The sequence below is a fragment of the Armigeres subalbatus genome, chromosome 1, assembly GCF_024139115.2.
Source record: "Armigeres subalbatus isolate Guangzhou_Male chromosome 1, GZ_Asu_2, whole genome shotgun sequence".
NCBI classification, from domain to species: domain Eukaryota; kingdom Metazoa; phylum Arthropoda; class Insecta; order Diptera; family Culicidae; genus Armigeres; species Armigeres subalbatus.
In genome coordinates this window covers 264,761,706-264,778,872 of record NC_085139.1, presented here as the reverse complement: position 1 = coordinate 264,778,872, position 17,167 = coordinate 264,761,706, and the positions used below count along the sequence as shown (strand labels likewise).

General features: G+C 39.3%; 1 pseudogene; it reads right to left on the bottom strand.

Moving 5' to 3' along the window:
- Nucleotides 1-3,902: 3,902 nt before the first annotated feature.
- LOC134207286 (RNA-binding protein spenito-like) lies at nucleotides 3,903-12,041 on the bottom strand (annotated as a pseudogene).
- Nucleotides 12,042-17,167: the final 5,126 nt, after the last annotated feature.

Genomic DNA, 17,167 nt, shown 5'->3' with positions numbered 1-17,167 from the left:
ATTGATTGATTGGTTGGATACACACCAAAATCATAAAAAAAATTTCAGCAAAATGCTTTACTGAAAAATTATCAGCAATTTTGAAACTTACTGAAAATCAGTATATGTACCGATTTTTCTAGATTACTGATCGTTCAGCGTTTTTTTCGACGGGCACTGCTGTCAAACTTTAGGAAAAATTAGCCATTTTAGCTTGGTGATTTCTTTTCACAATTATTGTTTTTTGTAATATTTGTCATTTTAATCCATGATGAAACCGGTAAGTAGGGGAAATGACGGCTTTGGCAGGTTTTGTTCTATTATTGGCAGGGAGGTTTTGTGGAGCAAATTTTATGAAATTTGGCCACAATATTCTTTGATATGCAAAAAATGTTTAGGCCAAATTTGAGCCTAGTCAGTCATAAAAAAACCCCCTGCCAATAATAGAACAAAACCTGCCAAAGCCGTCATTTCCCCTACTTACCGGTTTCATCATGGATTAAAATGACAAATATTACATAAAACAATAATTGTGAAAAGAAATCACTAAGCTAAAATGGCTAATTTTTCCTAAAGTTTGACAGCAGTGCCCGTCGAAAAAAACGCTGAACGATCAGTAATCTAGAAAAGTATACTGATTTTCAGTAAGTTTCAAAATTGCTGATAATTCTTCAGTAAAGCATTTTGCTGAAAAACTTTTAATGATTTTGGTGTGTAGAACTGTTGATTAGTTGGTTCCTTGATAGTTGACTGGTTGCTTAATTGGTTGGTTGATTGCTTCATTGTTTGTTGGTTGCTTGGTTGTTTATTTAGTTGATTGGTTGCTTGATTGTCTAATCCAGCAATCAGCCATTCAAGCAAGCTACCAAGCAATCAAGCAACGAATCAACTAATCAACCAACCAAGCAACCATTGAAGCAACGAACAAAACAACATATCAATAACCAGCCGACCAGCCAATCAAGCAACCAAACAATCAACCAGTCAAGCAACCAATCAACCAAATTACCAACCAATCAATCAATCAACCAACAATGAAGCAACCATCCAGTCAACCATTCTACCAATTAACAAATCAAGCAGCAACCAACCAACCCATCAACCAAATAACTAACCAATCAAGCAACCTAGCAATCAACTTATTAACCAATAAACCAAGAAACCAACAAAACAAATAATCAACTAACCAGCCGACCAACAATCAATCAACCAGTCAAGCAACCAACCAACAATGAAGCAACCACTTAAGCAACCAACCAACTATAAACCATTCAACAGTTCTACCAACTAACAAATCAAGCAGCAACCAAACAATCAATCAATCATTCTACCAACTAACAAATCAAGCAACCAACCAATAATCAGGCAACCAATCAACTAATCTACCAATCAAGCAATCAACAAAACAACTAATCAACCCATCAAGCAACCGACCAACAATCAACCAACCAACTAATCAACCAATCAACTAATCAATCAACCAATCAAGCAACCAATCAACTGAATAATTAACTAGTCAACGATTCCAGCAACCAACCAATCAAGCAAGCCACCAATCAACCAATCAAGCAACCAACTAATCAGCCATTTAAGCAACCAACAAAACAACTAATCAACTAACCAGCCGACCAACCAATCAATCAACCAGTCAAACAACCAATCAAGCAACCAACCAACCATTCTACAGTTCTACCAACTAACAAGTCAAGCAGCAACCAACCAATTAATCATTCTACCAACCAACAATCAATCAACCAACCAATCATGCAACCATTCAACTAAATAACCAATCAATCAACCAACAAACAATGAAGCAACCAAACAACCAACTATCAAGGAACTAACTAATCAACAATTCTACCTACTAACAAATCAAGCAGCATTCAACCAATCAACTAATCAATCAATCAATCAACTAATCAATCAATCAATCAACTAATCAACCAATCAAGAAACCAACAAAACAACTAATCAACCAACCAGCCGACCAACCATTCAATCAAACGGTAAAGCAACCCATCAACCAACTAACCAACCAACTAATCCAGCAATCAGCCATTCAAGTAAGCTACCAATCAATCAAGCAACGAATCGACTAATCAACCAAACAAGCAACCAACAAAACAACATGTCAACTAACCAGCTGACCAACCAATCAAGCAAGCAATCAACCAACCAATCAATTATTCTACCATCTAACAAATCAAGCAGCAATCAATCAAATAACCAACCATTCAAGCAAACTACAAATCAACCAAGCAATCAAGCAACCCACCATTCAAGCAAGCTACCAATCAACCAAGCAATCATTCAACCAACCAACTAATCAACCATTCAAGCAACCAACAAAACAACATATAAACTAACGAGCCGACCAACCAATCAATCAATCAGTCAAGCAACCAATCAACCAAATTACCAACCAATCAAGTAATCAATAAACAAAAAAGAAACCAACCAATCAACCATTCTTCCAACTAACAAATCAAGCAGCAACCAACTAATCAAATAACCAACGAATCAATCAACTAGCTAATCAAACAACCAACCATTCAAGCAAGCTACCAATCAACTTATTAACCAATCAACCAAGCAACCAACAAAACAATTAATCAACTAACCAGCCGACTAACCAATCAAGCAACCAACCAATCAACCAGTTAAGCAACCAACCAACAATCAAGCAACCAACAATTAATGCAAGCTACCAATCAACCAAGCAATCAAGCAACCAACCAGCGAATCAACCAATTAAGCAACCAACCATTCTACAAACTAACAAATCGAGCAGCAACCCATAAACCAAATTACTAATCAATCAAACGACCATCCATTCAAGCATGCTACCAATCAACCAACCAACCAATAATCAAGCAACCAACCAACTAATCAATCAATCAAGCAACCAACCAATTAGCCATCCAAGCAACCAACAAAACAACTAATCAACTAACCAGCCGACCAACTAATCAAGTAACCAATCAACCAACCAGTCAAGCAACCTATCAATCAAATAACCAACCAATCAACCAAATAACAAAACAACTAATCAACTAACCAGCCGACCAACAATCAATCAACCAGTCAGGCAACCAACCAACTATCAATCATTCAACAGTTCTACCAACTAACAAATCAAGCAGCAACCAACCAATCAATCAATCATTCTACCAACTAACAAATCAAGCAACCAACCAACTAATTTACCAATCAAGCAATCAACAAAACAACTAATCAACCCATCAAGCAACCGACCAACAATCAACCAACTAACTAATTAAGCAATCAACTAATCAACCAACCAATCAAGCAATCAATCAACTGAATAATTAACTAATCAACCATTCCAGCAAGCTACCAATCAACCAATCAAGCAACCCAACAATCAGCCATTCAAGCAACCAACAAAACAACTAATCAACTAACCAGCCGACCAACCAATCAATCAACCAGTCAAACAACCAATCAACCAAATAACCAACCAATCAAGCAACCAACCAACTGTGAAGCAACCAACCATTCAACAGTTCTACCAACTAACAAATCAAGCAGCAACCAACCAATTAAACATTCTACCAACCAATCAACCAACAAACAATGAAGCAATCAACAAACAATGAGCAAACAACCAACCAGCTATTAAACTGATCCAAAATTATTTATCAGATCGCTCACTGCAGGTAAACTATCAGAATTCTAAATATTTAGGACTTCTGCTAGATCAAAAATTAACTTTTAAAAATCACATTGTAGGCCTTCAAGCCAAATGTAACAAATATATTAAGTGGCCACTTATAAACAGAAAATCAAAACTTTGTCATAAGAACAAACTTTTGATTTACAAATAAATTTTTAGACCAGCCATGTTGTATGCTGTGCCAATATGGACTAGGTAGTTGCTGCAATACCAGAAAGAAGGCACTTCAGAGGATTGTTCCTCCTCGGACCACCACGATTACCAGATGGTCTTCCTTCAGTGAGATTGTGACATGTTCGTTTCAACAATTCTGTCGAAAAATCGCATGACGGGAATGAGTAGAGCACACCAGTTGCTTCCGTTTCTTTATTGAGTAAGGATATAACGCCGGCCGCTTCTTTCTGCTTCAGGTAGGACACGAGATAACGCAGTGGACGCGTCTGAACGCTGGCATCATCCGACGATGCTACCGATGACGTCGATCCCGGCAGGCCGAGGAAGATTGCGTGCGACGATGACGTCGATATGCGCTTCTGCACATCTTCCAACTTGGGTTGATCGAGGCGTAGTCGCTGAGTAATACGAAGGTGGTCACTTGTCCTAAGACGAGTTTATACCATCCCATTGAATTCCACCACTTAATTAATTAAGTGGTGGAATTCAATGGGATGGTATAAACTCGTCTTAGGACAAGTGAAGACATTCCACTAAAAAGCTCAAAATAATTTTCTTATCACGAAGGTGGTGTTTACCTTCCACGTCCTTCATCAGGCTGTCCACTATTCCGTTGTCTCCGTCCGTTAGGTGCAACTTGGCGGGGAATAGAGAAATCTGCAAAATCAGCGCCCCTTGACAGACTGTGGTAGATTTCCGTGCCACTTCTGGTAACGTTCTTGCATTCAATAACATGCCATTCCTACAAGACTGCGTCGCCTCGGTGAACGGGAACGAAATCTATCGATTCCTGGTTCACGTGATCCAGAACGACGGCGTGAATCATATTCGCCATCGGCTCCTGATCGACGCCATTCATCATTGTCCCCGTGGTGCGGTGGGCCCTCACGATGAAAACCGCCACGGAAACCACCACGTCCGCGGAATCCTCCACGGCCGCGGAACGGTTTTCCCTCATAGCCGTACGATGAATTTTCCTCGTATGATGCACCGCCTTCCGGATATTCGTAGTCGGGGCCGCGACGATACTCACCGCCTTCCTCAAAACCTCCACTGTTCTTCGAGAACGATGGTGCTGTTCCGTTATCAGCAAAATCGATACGAATACGACGATCCGGTGCCCCTAACGGGAATCCACGCATTTCCTTCACAGCAGCCGTAGCAGCATCAATAGAATCGTACAGAATGTAGGCCTGGGTGTTCCCTTTGTTATATTCATTCTTTTTGATGGCACCAAAACGGTCGAACTCACGCTCCAACTGAGTAACGAAACGAACAAACAACAAACGAACCGAAACGACGTCACAAGGTGAGGGAGAATAACAAACAAACTGTCAAAACGTCAAGAGGGGGTAAGTCAGCGTTCGTAAAATATTTATGTAATTCGTCACCCACGAGGGGTATTTTCTTCAAAATGAAGAAGAAGACATGGTGCCCGATTTTCTGATGGTTTTGTACCGGACATTTCGGTCTATGTATTCGTCAATGGTTTCACTACCGACCTGGCCATTGTCGGATTTTCTCTCTTTTTTTTTTGTATAGGCCAAGCACAACAAAACACAAAATTCAATTTGAACTTAACTCTATTTTTTTCAATTTTTTTTTCCAATTTTTTCTTTTCCAACATTTTTCACATCTGCTGTCAACAACGTTCGTCACAAAACTGATCATTACTATCCACGGATTGTCTCTCCAGCCATAAACACTCTTAAAAATTGCCCAACAAATTAAATGAATTTCAACTCTAATATATTGCGTAACATTTTTAAAATAAATGTATATTGTACACTATGACACAGTTTTTATTTGTTGATTGAGTATTAGATTAAAGGAATATTTGAAATTCTACTATATACTATTCTCTACAGTACCGACAACTGGGGGGAAGATGATCATTTTTAAGACAAAACATGCAATAACAATGTGTGTTTACATTTTAAATCGAAACAAATATTTTCAAAACATGTACTGCTATACGTTGCAATAATCAACAACTTTAGTTTTCTGAAATGCGTTCGCATTTATTAAAATAAATTAAATTATCACACATTTTTTGAGTAATCTGGTTTGGGGTGAAGTTGATCAAGACAGCTCTACTAGCATCATTATGACCTAGTAGTCAAAATACACTAGGTTATTTGTATGAATGTTGAATTTACTACGTAAAGAAGTCTACGAAGTCAATATTTGAAACGAAACTAGCGTCATTTATGACTATCTCTCTCTTTCTTCCACAAAATACATTTTCATGATTATAATCGAAAAACTCTTATTTCTACCTAGCGGTAACATTACTTGAACGGAGAATATTGTTGACTACCGTTATATAGTTAACGATGATTTCAGTTGATGCGTCGTGCTTTAAATATCTTGTTAAATGCAACTTATCTTAAGATTTCGCTTGAAAAACTATTGAAAACATGGGCGTAGCCAAGGGGGGCAGGGGGGGCCGTCGCCCCCCCTAAATTGTGGAACGATTGAACGGGTACTGAACGATTGAACGGGTACTCAAACATGTGCACTTTACGATCCAATCATATACAGAAATAGGTGGTTGAAATTCAAAAAATTCCCAAAACTTATTAGGGCATCCAGGATCCATAATACCTATATGAAAGTTCAAAACAACTCGAAACATTTCGGGCTCAAAAATTCTCCTTGAAATCCCTCTAGAAGCTCCCCTGGGAACTTCTGAATTCCTCCGGAAAGTCATCCACAAATTCCTCTGAAAATCGTTTGAAATCCTTCTCATGTAATTGTAATTCCTCCTTATCTAGAAACCCCACACTAAATTTCTCTAGGAAATTCACGAGGAAATTCCTTGAAGATATCCTTTCTGCTCTCCAAGATTTACTTCTAGATATTTCTTCGGCTATTCTCTCTTCAGGAAGAATCCGGCATTTCCTTCAGGCATGCATTCGAGAGTTCCGTCAAGAATACATGTTACATTTCGCACCTCATTGCATAATACTGACCTCTAGCTATAAATCAAACAACTTAGATGTGTATGGAATAACAACAAAACCTCTTGTTTAGTGAGTGTGGAGGTTCTGTTGGCAAGGAGGTAATCGGCTTCAGACAAATCACCGAAATTGTGAGTTAAACATTATTTCTAATTATGTAAATAACTATCAATATATATATATATTAATTCAGCTTTTTAGCTAATAAATTACAATTATGTATTTTATTTGCTGTAAGCATCGGTTCGAAGCCACCAGCCAATAGCTCCCGCAACAATACATACGGAATTTCTTCCCAAAATTCTACCAGAAGTTTCTTCAAAAATTTCTGACGGAAATCCTCCGATTTAGCTCCATAATTTACATAATTTCACTTGTAAATCTATAAGAAATTCCTTCGGAAATTCTTCTAGGAACTTCTCGGGGCATTCCTCTCGGAACTCTTCCTTTAATTCCTACGGGATTTCTTCCAGGAAATTTTCCGGGAATACCTCCAAACATTCAATAGCGAAATCATCTAGCATTCCAATCTGGAATTCTTTTGGCAATTACTTCAGAATATCCTTCAAGAAATCCTCTAGAAATATCTTCATGAATTTCTCCTGGAATTCGTACAAGTATTTCCCTAGAAATTCTTACAGGTATTTTTTCGGGAGTTTCTTCAGGTACTTCTCCATGAATTCCTTAAGGAATTTCTCCGGGAGATTTTCCGCGGAAGTGTACTAGAATTTCTTCCGGACTTCACTCGGATTTTACTAGGTATCTGCCAAGCGTTCTTCCAGAAATTTCTTCGGAACAATTCGCAGAGATTTTCTTCAGCAATTAATCTGGGAATACTTTCAGGATTTCATCTGGGAATTTCTGCATTAATTCCTCCTGGTATTTTTCTGGGAATTCCTTCAGATATTTTCTCTAAGATCTCTAAGAATTATTTCAGGACTTCCATGTGGGAATTCTTCCGGAAGTGCTTGTGGGAGTTCCTCCGGGAGTTCTTCCAGTTTTTCCAAGAAATTCTCCGGTAATACAGGGAATTCCTGGACGATATTTAGCAGGAATTTCACGGGAAATGGGATTTTGGAAGTTCCTTCAGAAATATTTTTTCTCTTCCTCTAGGGTATTCCACCGGATGTTCCTCTGAAATTCCACCAGTAGTTCCTTCGGGAATTCAATCAGGCTTTCTTCCAGGAATTCATTTAGCATTTCTTTAGACATTTATCTACAAATTCCTCCAGAAGTTCCTCGGAGAATTTCTCTGGGAGTTCTTACGAGAATTCCTCCGGGAGGTTCTTTTAAGAATTCTTCCAGGAGTTCCTTCTGGAATTCTTACGGAAGTTCCTTTGGGAGTTCATCCTAGAGTTCTTAAGAGAGTTCCTCCTGGATTTCCTAAGGAAATTCTTCCTGTAGTTCTTCAATAAATTCCTCCAAAAGTTCCACCGGCAGTTCCTCCGAGAATTCCTCTGATAATTTCTCCGGAAATTCCTATAGAAAATCCCCCGGGAGTTCCTCCGGAAATTACTCTGGGAGTTCCTCCGGGAGTTCCTTTTCAGCCGGAGAAACTGCAGGTGAAACTCCCGGAAGGATTCTCGTAGAAACTGCTGGTGGATCTCCCGGAGGAATTCCCGAAGGAACTGCCGGAGGAGCTCCCGTAAGATCTCCCGTAAGAACTCCCGGAGGAATTTCAGGAGGAACTCCTAGAAGAATTCCTAGAGGACCTCCTGGATGAGCTCCCAGAGAAACTATCGGAAGAACTTCGGGAGGAATTTCCAGCTTAATTTCTGAAGAAAGCCTAAATGATTTCCTGAAAAAGCCTGAATAATTTCCTGGAATAGCTTCTGGTGGAACTCCCGGAGGAATTTCCGGAGAAACTCCCGGATGAATTGCTGGTGGAATTCCCGGAGGAACTCTCGAAGGAATTTTCTGGAAGAATTTCTGAAGAAACTCCCGGGAGAATTTTCAAAGGAACCCCGGGGAAACTACCAGAAGCATTCTCGGAAACAAGAGAATTCATTCTCTAGACAAATCTCGTCTACCTAAAACCTGTGTTGGGGATTGTAGCTGGACCATCCTCATCATCAGAGGACCTCCCGGAGAATTCCCTGAGGAGCTCGCAGAGAAATTCTCGGAGGAGCTTCTGGTGGAAAATCTATATCAATTCCTGAAGAAGCCTAAATAAATTCCAATTCTGCCGAGATTCCCGGAAGAATTTTCAGAGGAACTGCCGATAGAACTACCGGAATAATTCTCGAAGGAAATCCTAGAGAAATTCTTGGTGGAAATGCCGGTGGAACTCCTGGAAGAATTCCAGGAGGAAGGAATTTCGAATTAATCTAGGAACTCCTCGGAAAATTCCATTGTTGATTTCATTTTCGGTATAATTTCTGTATAAATTTCCGGTGGAATTCCTGGAGAAATTCACAAGAAATTATTCGAAACAATTCACGGAAAATTTTATGGAATTCACACAAGAAATTCGAAGATTTTTCGTGAAATTCTTAGGAATGTTTTCTGCGGAATGTCCACGGAATATTCTTATTCTTAAAAATTATAGAAAACAGCACGAAATTATTTGAATTATTGCAGGGAATTCTGCAGAACTTATAAAGAAGTTCGTGAAGATTTTCTTGGAGTAAATAATGGTGGAATTTCGGATCAATTCCTGGCAAAATTTATGGTGGAATTCCTGAAGACATTGCCGAAGAAGTTGCTGGAGGCATTCCTAAAGAATCCCTGATAGAAATTCGGATAGAATGCCATTGATTGATTGATTTTTCGGATTGATTTTTCTGCCTATTTTATAATAAATATTATTTCAAAGAGGATTTGTTTAGAAAGTCAGATGTATGGTTCTAGTTTTCTTAAACTTATGGAAGAATGCAGGATTTTTATAATAATTGTTATAGCCGATTTAATATTCTTTCTGAATACTAAGTTCGTTAATATTTTTTTCACTTTATTTAAAAATATCTGATGAGCAATAAATCACGCATTTTTAAATCCATTATTGTTTTAATCATTATTGTTTCGATTTGGTTTGGATTTGGTTTCATGTGTTAATATTCATGTGTTTTTATAAAACTACGATTTTGAAGACCAAAAAAGTTGGTCCCCCCCCCCTTCTCGAAATCCTGGCTACGCCCATGATTGAAAACAATGATTTTTCTTAACAAAATTGACTCCCTTGCACCTATAGTGGTGCAACTGTACCAATAGTGGCGAGTCTCATAAGAAACCAATGGATAGCACCACTATGGGAACCAAAATTAATTTTTACCGCCACTAAAGGAACAGTGTACCCATAGTGGTGCAAGAAATATTTGGTAATTGTTGATGTTAAATGACATTTATCTCATCATTTATCATTCTTGTTAGCAAATTTATTAGTTTTTCTATCGAATAAGATATTAAAGCTTTAAATTTCTCACAATTATCAATTTTTAAAAAATATTTTCTTTTGTGGATCTACTAATACCTTCACTATTGGTACCGTTACCCTATTGTGATTTACGTTTAAATAAAATTTCAAGCACTATAATTTCTATAGGGACTTTAAAAAACTGCCCACCCTCATGTTTTGTTTATTATTACATATTCAGCGTAATTACATATATAAATATCAATAATTGTTGTCATTATATGGATATCAATTTGCTTCCGGAATGCAACAAGCATGAATGATCGCAATAAATAAAGCACAAATGACCTGCATCAGGGACACTATCCTAGTTATCGAAGCATTACTGCCGCACAATAATAGCTTCCACCTGAAAGAATGTTCTGCTTTGCAGTGGTGTGGGACAGGAGCGGCGCTGAAAAATCGTTGATTCAATTTGTCATTCCGAGAGTTTTTATCCATCAGTAATCCTGAAATGCTCCATAGTAAATTTATAAAAAACGCTTTTATTCATAATTAATCAATTGAAACTTACCTGCAATCAAATGATTAATTAATTAACAAATTCAATTCCCGGGTGGAGACAAGGATCAATTAAAATGGCGTCAAGTGAGTTTTCAACCGAAACTAAGTGAAGTCCCAACACTTTATTTTGGATATTTACGTATAAACCAAAATAACTCAGGCGTGAGTTATTGGACTAAACTTCAAAACAAAGTTAATATCACCCATCAATGGGAACAAAAAACTATCCAAAGAGGGAGTATTAGTAAAATACTTAATTTTGAGTGCTTTCACACTCGATTTTGGATAGTTTAGTTTCACTGCAGTGTACAGACCTGAGCATTAGCGTCTCCGATAACAATTTTCACGTCATGCTTTGGGCACTGAACTATGTTGCAGATTGTAATTGTTGACATTGACAAAAAATATAGAATCTTGTGCATTGGCAGCTAATATCATAGGAATGTCTTATCTAAGTTTAAATAACTACAACAAAATTGAAATTTGCAGTTCCAAAATAATTCCCTGATTTCACTGAAATTTCCCTGAGGATTCCTGGTTTTCCCATGTTGAACAAAATCTCCTGAGTATTCCCGGTTTTCCAGGTTTTTCCAGAGAGTAGACACCCTGTAAATGTGTTCTATTTTTATCGGCCTTTAAGTTTTCGCTTGTTTTTCATCGCTTTTGATTTATTCCAGAAAAATTCCAGAGAGCGAGTAATGGCGCTTGAACCTAGGCCTATATGTTCCCTAATGGACATAAGTATTCGTCATGTTTTCACAGAAATCTGTATTAATTCATACGAATGCTTTTGTTCATTTGTGTATAAGCCGGGCACTAGACTAGAAACTGCGTCCTTTCCCAAGACGAGGCCCCAAGGAGTGAGATGTCTCACTTCTCACTCCTCATTTAACACTTGTTACTGTAAAAAGTGAGTAGGGAGACGTCTCACTAATCACTTCGCGTTCCCCTTTTTTACAGTGAGAATTGAGAAATGAGGAATGAGATTTGAGACTTCTCTCTTCTTACTCCTTATTTCTCACTTTACAAATGGCCTATTCTGCCAAATGTCTTATTCTACCAAATGTCTTATTGGCCCAAATTTCCTTTTCGGCCAAATGTCCTATTTGGCCAAATGACCATTTTAGTCAATGAGGAATGAACCTTACTATAATCCAATGTTATGCGCCAACCGATGCTGCCGATCTGGAAGACAAAGAGAAATTCTACAGTCAACTCAATGCCGTCGTAGATAGAATTCCGAAGGGTGATATCAAGATCTGTTTGGGCGACTTCAATGCGAAGATCGGATCCGACAACTCACTGAGCACATTATGGGACGCCATGGTCTCGGAGAAATCTAGATCAACATTTGAAAAGGGCGTAACAGCCATTTTTTTTTTCCTAATTTAGTTTCTTAAAAGTCAAAAGCACTTCCTTCCTGGATTTGTTTATTATTTTCTACAATTCTGCCCCATTTTTAATATGTATTTTTATTTTCTAGCTGAAGAACACAAAAACCATATGCACTATTTATTGATAGGTATGATTTGTCTCACAGTTGCAGAGGAATGTAGCAGTCGTGAATCCAACAGAAAACATTGGATACCGCAACGCAAAATATTCAACATTTATTCGAATCGCTCTGGAATATGTACGTGTTTCTATAAAAGAAGTTGGACAGAAAACTTACGCTGTCTACTGTTGAGCTCCGACGAATAAATCGTTTTTATGCTTTTTGATTTATATGACTCGCGACGGGACACCAAAAACCTGAAAGAGTTTGAGGGGTATAAGATTTTTAGCGGTTTCCAGTGTTCAGCAAGAACGCCCAGGTAGGTGTTTAGAACTATTTGTTAAGTCCATCTAGTACATCTGAGTCTCTGCCAACGTTTCAATGTCTCGCGAACTCGGCTCTGAATACATGCATAAATATTTCGTAAACAAGTTACCACATATACAAAACCTAGTACAACGAATATTTATCTTTAAGAGGCAGAAAAAGCATCTAAAAAGCTTGAAACTTGAGCTAGTAAGATTATGGAATACTAGTTTACCCGGCAGACGTTGTCCTGCATAGTAGGCGAAAATGCGGGTTGTGAACTGCCCATGAGAAATATCCATACGAATATTAATTTTAGTTTATCACAATTTACTCAACCTTACCCATGATTTTCGCATAAGGAAGTACCATATAAACCCGTCGGAAATGATAACGAACATATCAGTTGAAGGAATGAGGAAAATCCATTCAGCCGTTTTCGAGTTATGCGGATACGAACACAGGCCATTTCATTTTTATTATATAGAAGATGACACTTACTATCTACTGATACAATTATGTTGATATTTAGGTTCCATATTGAGCCGACAAATTTTGATAGCCTGATTTATTCGTAGCTTGAAGCAGGAAGTTTGGATAACAATTGAAGTTTTCTTTGCAACCCATTTTTGAGAAATACGCAAAAGAAACAACATTTAACATTTTTGCGCACCTAGTAATATTGACTCTACAAAGTTTATTGCTGGCTCTACCTCTACTTGCGATCCCACTCATCTGAAACTGTGAGTACATACAAAGACACTTATTAATATAGGAATATGGAGTATTTTGGCATCAATAGCAATAGATGGCAAAAGAGTTGTTTCTCAAATGGTTTATCCCTAAATTGCTTGTGGCTTACGAATTCTTCAGCTATGAATAATACATAAATGAAAACAAATCAATGAGGTTTTTTGACTTTTGGAAAGCAAAACTATAGATTCAAAACAGAGCAAGTGAGTGCCAACATGTTTCTATAAAGCGAAGCCTACGTTGATTAAAATATGTAAATATTTTCTACCTCTTGAATGTCAAAAGGGCACTCACTTGGACGCCATTAGCGATTGCAAAATACTGGATATGTGGGCGAAGAATCAGAATAAATAAATTTTCGCTGTTACGCCCTTTTCAAATGTTGGTCTAGAAATGAGCGAAAATGGAGAGCTGTTCGCAGAATTTTGTGGTAATAACGACATGGTGATCGGGGGATAGCTCTTCCCTCATCGACCGGTTCACAAGGTCACGTGGGTCTCCCGTGACGACTTTACAGAAAATCAAATCGACCACATCTGCATCAGCCGAAAATGGAAACGGAGCCTTCTTGATGTACGGAATAAACGTAGTGCCGATATCGCGTCTGATCATCACCTCCTCATCGGCGAAATACGCCTGCGCATTACGCGGATTCGTCGGCAGGAGGAAAAAGTTGGACGACGATTCAACACACGCCGACTGGAAGATGCCATGGTGAAACGGTCCTTCGTTGAAAAACTGGAGACACGTGCTGCAGATATTCCGGAAGGTAGCAGCGTGGAAGACCAATGGACCGCCATCAAGAATGCCTTCATCGCCACCAGCGAGAACAATCTGGGCGAACTACGCACCCATAAAAAACAATGGATCACCGATGAGACCTGGAGATAGATAGAGGAGCGAAGAGAAGCCAAAGCCGCGATAGAGCGATCGAAAACCAGATGAGCCAAAGTCTTAGCCCGTCAACGATACGCGGCTCTTGAGAAGGAAGTAAAACGCTCATGTCGACGGGACCGACGAAGGAGAGAGAGCCGCCGCAACCGGGGAAATTCGTCTCCTCTACGATATCTCACAACGCTTAAGCTGGGCGAAGATGAATGCAACGATGCCTGTGAAACACGCGAATGATCAGTTTTTGACCAACCCAAGTGACCAGCTGAAACGCTGGTTCGGGCACTTCGAACCACTTTTTCAAGTGCCAGCCAGGCCATCACCACCTCGGCATGATCTGCCTAGGATCCGACGTATAACACGCGTCAATACCGAAGCTCCATCACTGCTAGAGATTCAAACAGCCATCCAAAGCATGAAATCGAATAAAACCCCAGGAGTCGACCGCATGTCAGCCGAGATGCTCAAAGCTGACCCCATGACGTCCGCTCAACTACTGGAACGTTTCTTTCGTAATATCTGGGACACCGCAACTTTCCCGGTCGACTGGATGCAAGGTATCTTAGTGAAGGTGCCCAAAAAGGGTGACCTGACTGTATGTGATAACTGGCGAGGCATTATGTTGCTGTGTACCGTTCTCAAAGTTCTGTGCAAGATTATCCTAGCCCGGATTCAGGAGAAGATCGATGCGACTCTCCGGCGGCAGCAAGCCGGATTTCGTGCCGGAAGATCCTGTGTGGACCATATTGTCACGCTCCGCATCATTCTGGAGCAGGTCAACGAATTCCAAGAGTCCCTTTACTTGGTATTCGTTGACTACGAAAAAGCTTTCGACCGTCTCAATCACGAGAATATGTGGGGCGCCCTGAGACGCAAGGGAGTTCCTGAGAAAATCATCGGCCTCATCGAAGCACAGTACGATGCCTTTTCGTGTAGAGTGCTGCACAATGGGGTCCTGTCCGACCCTAACCGGGTCGTAGCTGGTGTGAGGCAAGGATGTATTCTATCACCGTTACTGTTCCTCATCGTAATCGACGAGATTCTGGTAGATGCGATTGACCGTGAACCAAGCCGTGGGCTGTTATGGCAGCCTATAACCATGGAGCACCTAAATGACTATGAATTGGCGGATGATGTTGCACTCCTCGCGCAACGGCGCTCTGATATGCAGAGTAAGCTCAACGACCTTGCCGAGCGCTGCAGGTGTTCATTAACAGATGCCTGCGGTATATAATTCGGGCCTGGTGGCCTCACAACTGGATCTCAAACAATGAGCTCCATCGTCGTTGTCCCCAGAGGCCGATAGCAACAGAAATTCGGGATCGGAAGTGGGGCTGGGTCGGCCACACTCTACGTAGGGGCGGAAAGGAAATCTGTAAACAAGCATTAGACTGGAACACAGCGGGACATCGCAGCAGAGGCAGACCCAGAGGCTCATGGCGGCGAAGCCTCAATAAAGAAATAAAAGAAGTCGACCGAAATCTAACCTGGCAACAGGTTAAAGCGATAGCCGGGCAACGCTCAGGATGGAGATCTTTCAAGTCGGCCCTTTGCACCACCGGAGGTGTACAGGATCCATAAGTAAAAGTAAAAATTCTAATACAATCCATAAATCAATTTCAAATCTGATCTAAATCCATTCGAACAGCTTTGTAGTGAGATGGACTTATCATAAGTTATGGAATGCGCCTACTGTTATACCACATGCATTGTGTTAACAGCTAAAACTGAAGACTTCATACGAGAAGATTTGTATCCCACGGCAGCAATTATTTGACAATAATGAAATTTTCCCGAAAAATAAAATCATCTCGTTTTATTGTTTTAGTGTTTTTTTTTGACACATCTAAGGTCAACCTGCCCATTGAACCCATATTCTTTGAAAGTAAAGACACTATAAACAAATTATTATTTTTTGATCATTTTGAGCAAATCAACCACAAAAAATTGTTGGAAATAAAATTTATTTGTTTATCGTGAATTCACAAACCGATTTGGTTTGGTGAACACGTTACTAATTCAATATTGTTGATTCATGAAAATCCAATTTGACCAATTTAAAAAGTTTATGCAGCATCAGCAGTATTGCGCATTCGAGGTTGCCGGTTGATTTGTTTGTTCGAGGATCAGATTTCGCGTCTTTGTATGAAGTGTCTTTATTTGAAAGTATCAAACTATTTCTAAAATCGAAACCAAAAACTGAAAAAGGGCCACACGTGTGAACCAGCCTGAATAGTTAACCTAATGTTGGTTCAGAATCAAGCAAATGTTGAGCCAAACCTGAAAAAAAAATTAAAATTTGAATTTAAAAATTTAAAGATAGTCGGAGGCGTAAAAAACGTGTTCTCTGGGAAGCTTTACCTTGAATAAATTAAATAATCGATAGGGCGAATAGAAAATTTTGTCGAGAAATCATGCAGCAATTGATGCATTATTAAATAATTAAATGTGAACCAACTCAATGTTAACAAAGTAAGGATCCATTTATGATCTCATTTAACCTAATGTCTGTTTCCATATCACGAAACGTAAAATTTGGCAATTTAATTGGTACAATTATGATACAGGTGATTCGAATTATTTTTTGACATATTGAATCATTAATGATAACGTAATCCAAGTCAATCTAAACCAAGCATTACGTACGATCGAAAAATAAAAGGCTCATCACTTCGACAGTTCCGCATAAACTTTATGTTCTCGCCAACCGGTAATCACGATGCACGGTATAAAGTTGTTAATCAATCCGGCAGCCGCCTCGCGTTTGTTTTTACGGTCCACACGACGCTTAGTGAAAGTAATAGAACACGGCTAGTTCTGCGCCGGGAATTGATTAACATCAACACTGAACTTGCCGTTCTGTGGAGGCGACTGCCATGGCCACTTTCCACAATTAGTTTTGGATCGCGATTAGCTGCAGACACCGAACATTGGTCGCAGACCATGGGCTATATTTTATTATTCGAAATTTATGAAACCCATCGTAAGCGGTT